General features: G+C 45.0%; 1 protein-coding gene and 1 long non-coding RNA gene across 5 annotated transcripts in view; one reads left to right on the top strand and one right to left on the bottom strand.

The window, feature by feature from the left end:
• Positions 1 to 3676, top strand: part of LOC122633345 (ecdysone-induced protein 74EF) — a 215419-nt gene that overhangs the window by 204922 nt on the left and 6821 nt on the right. The window lies entirely within an intron of this gene.
• On the bottom strand, positions 52 to 1354 carry LOC122633346. 2 transcript variants are annotated; one of them, XR_006328085.1, is made up of 3 exons: positions 1061 to 1354; positions 717 to 984; positions 52 to 624 (listed from the first exon to the last, which is right to left on the bottom strand). It is a non-coding gene; the product is annotated as an uncharacterized LOC122633346 (long non-coding RNA). The 2 variants fall into 2 exon arrangements; XR_006328086.1 differs by having other exon boundaries at positions 739 to 984.

The raw sequence follows: 3676 nt of genomic DNA, 5'->3' as shown, positions 1-3676 counted from the left end.
CTCTCTCTCTCTCTCTCCCTCTCTCTCATTCCCTTTCTATCTCGTCGACATTTAAGAATATTTCTCTCTTTCACATGCACACACGCATACATGTATATACATACACATATATACATACATACATATATATATACTCTCAGGATCGACGCGTTCCTCGCGAGCCGTTCTATATTAGCTCGAGTATCGCATACTACGTGTACGAAGTATTCGTTCCGCGTCGCATTTTCCAGCTCGAAGACGCGACCAGCCCCAGGTCTATCCCTCTCTTTCTCTCTCTCTCTCTCTCTCTCTCTCTCTCTAAGTCGCGCAAGAAGTCGCGCCCACCTTGTACGCGCTTCATGGTCACTGACCTCGCACACGTCGCGTACGCGACGACGGAAGAAGAGTCACGCATTCTTCCCATTCGACCATCCTCCTCCCCCTCCTCCACTACCTCTTATTTCTCCACCTCCACCAACGGCACCTCTTCTTCACTCTCGCCTCTCTCATCGTCTCGTCGTATTCTTCTCTTCTCTTCTTTTTCTTCTTCCTCTTCTTCTTGACCTCTGTCCACGTCGGTTCGCGAAAAGAAATAATGCGTGCGACGTAGGCAGTGCACGCACAGTTGGGACCGGTCCCTCAGCGCTAGGTAGATACATACAATACATACATACATCTATACATATAGTACATTTAATACATATGTATATACAATACATAGATACGTATATACATACAATGTATACAATATAAACGTACAATATATATATATATATATATATATATAGCTTGCGATTCGTAGTTATGTACGTGTTCTACGATAGAACACGATAATGGACTATGCGTGGAGAAGCATAGGGTGCACCTAGTACTCCTCTTTATCCTCCTTCATCTTCTTCCTTCTCCTCTTCCTCCTTCTCCTCCTCCTCCTCCTCCTCCTCCTCCACTTCTTTTTCTCTTCAAACGCTTTCGAGACTTCCGTGTATGCTGCGAGCTAGAGGTAACCTATAAAGAGAGAGCGAGAGAGAAAGAGAGTACGTAAGGAAGAGAAAGAGAGAGAAAGAGCGATGGTGCTGCCCACCAGCGTGATACGTGCAGCAGGAAGCTGGCAATAAGAATCTCATCGAACGATCGACGAACCCGCGAAGAAACGTACGCCAGGATATATACTTCTTGTTCTCGTTCTCTTCTTTCTTCTTTCTTCTTTCCTCTTAGTTCTTCTTCGAGCCCCTGCGGGATATAAATCGAACGAACGCGTTCACGAACGTTTCTTCTTTTCCATTGCCTAGGAACTTTTATTGGTTCCTCGCGAAGTACCACACGAAGTTAGTGGTATAACAGCAACAGCAGCAGCAGTAACAGGAGTAGTAGTAGTAGTAGTAATGTAGTAAAGTCCTTTCTCGTAACATGTTTCTGGAATCGTGAACAGATGATCATCCGACGCGATTTTTATTATTCGCGACGATGACGACGATATCGCTCTTTGATCGGCTCAAAAAGTCCTTTGCGATCATCTTCATAACACTTTTTTTTCGTAGTTTTCCTCGAACGAAAAAGAGAGAGAAAGAAAGAAAGAAAGAATGGTAGAGGGAGGGAGAGAGGTATGCGGTCATTGCGGATTCGTGAAACCGACACGGTCGGTAAGGTAGGGGGAGTAGTCTGTCTTTTGTACGCTTTATTACGAGTCAAGGTAGTCGCGTAGAAGAAAAACCACGCCTGTAGTCTGGAACGTGATTATCTCTCTCATTCTCTTATTCTTTTTCTCTCTATCTGTCTTTCTCATTCTCGTCAGTAACCGCGAATAACATTAATACAATGAAAATGGATAAGCTAAGCTGCCTCTCGAAATTTTGATTTTCGACGTATCTCGACATGGAGATCTGCCAATTTTATTTCTTCTTTTTCCGCATTACTTCGTCTTTCTCTTTCTCTATTTCTCTTTTTGCCTCTTTATTTTAGTAGTAAATTATGTAGGTAGGAAGGGAAAGGGAAGAGACGAGAGAAAGAAAAGCATACATACATACATACATACATACGACTCTAGTGTAAAGAGAGTTGACGATTTTCGACGAGTTTCGGGGGTTAAAGATAGTAGTAGCTCAAGGCAATGGGGTAACATAATAGGCTGAAAGAGTAGAAAGGGAGGAGCGAAAGAAGAAGGGCTACTTTAGGTCTAGAAGGTAAGAAAGAAAGGAAGGAAGGAAGGAAGAAAGAAAGAAAGAAAGAAAGAAAGAAAGAAAGAGAAAGAAAGAAAGAGAAAGAAAGAAAGAAAGAAAGGAAGAGAGTGAGAAAGAGAGGGGGGAGGCAAGGGTAGGCAAAAGGCAGGAAAATAAAAAGAGGAAGAAGAAAGAGGGAGAAGAGCATCGGCAGAGAGCGAAGAAGACGACGAAGACATGAGGACGTTGACGACGAGATGTAGTAAGGAGAGTAGAGGGGCAAAGAGCTAAGGAAGAAGAAGAAGGAGGAGGAAGAAGAAGAAGAAGAAGAGGAGGAGGAGGAGGAGAAGGAGGAGGTAGTCGAGAAGAGAAAAAGGGGAGAGGAGGAGGAACGGCTTGTCGCGTCGTCGGCGTCCGTGAACACTGGAGTTCGTCGTGTCTCTCTCTTTCTCTCTCTTTCTCTCTTGGTCCGTGCGTATACGTGAACATACACACACACACACACACATATGTATATATGTGCGTGGTGGTAGCACGGTGCATCGGACTAGCCGCTCGCGAATGGAGGTGGAGAGAAGAGAGAAGGAGGAGAAGGATAGAGCAGTTAAGTTAGTCTGTCGGTCAGTGACTGCCTGACTTTCCCGGCGCAGCTGAAGGTCAACTCTCCCCTTCTCTCGACCTCCTCCTCCTTCTCCTCCTCCACCACCACCACCACCACCACCTCTTCTTCCTCCGCCGCCGCCGCCGCCGCATCTCCCGCTTTTACCCTCTCGTCCCTTGCACGGACGCACACCGCCATGGCCCATCTTTATCCTACTTCCCTCCATCTCTTCTCTTCCCTCTCTTCCTCTTCCTCCTCTTCTTCCTCTTCTTCTTCTTCCTCCTCCTCCACTGTATGCACCGCTATATGTTACTGCACGCCTCGCTCCGCGAGACTACACCAGCTCGCGGGATCCGTGATCCATGATCGCTTTGTTTATACCGTCGTCGAATACTTTCGGCTATTCTCTTCTCCAGCCTCCTCCTTTTCCTCTTCCTCTTTCTCTTTCTCTTTCTCTTTCTCTTTCTCTTCTAACTTCTTCTTTTTTTTCTTCGTCATCCACTATAGAGTATTACCGATGCTTTCCATCCACATCTATAACATTCTCTTCTTTTTCCGTCCACGCATATCATGCGTAATCATCATCTTCCTCTCAGTTAGTTTTCGTTTCGTTCGACTCAATGCGTTTTTGAGTCGCATCGACTTGTGTGCCAAACGACGGAATGCGGAATGCCGAAATAATATCGCTCTACCCTCGTGACTCTGATCGATATAGACCGTACGTAAATCGAACTTCCTCGATGATTAAATAATAGACTCTTGTAGCATATATATATCAACATATTATATATATAAAAGTATATATATGTATGTATGTAAATAGATGCGTCACATTACTCATTAGCGTACGTTCGCCTTCAAAAAAGTTAAATCGCGTTCGCACGTCGTACGTTCCTCCTCGTCCATCTCTTTCTCTCTCTCTCTTTCTCTCTCTCTCTCT

The sequence above is a fragment of the Vespula pensylvanica genome, chromosome 12 (genome assembly GCF_014466175.1).
Source record: "Vespula pensylvanica isolate Volc-1 chromosome 12, ASM1446617v1, whole genome shotgun sequence".
Classification (NCBI taxonomy): Eukaryota; Metazoa; Arthropoda; class Insecta; order Hymenoptera; family Vespidae; genus Vespula; species Vespula pensylvanica.
The sequence above is the reverse complement of the archived record's forward strand: the minus strand, read 5'-3'. Positions and strand labels throughout refer to the sequence as shown.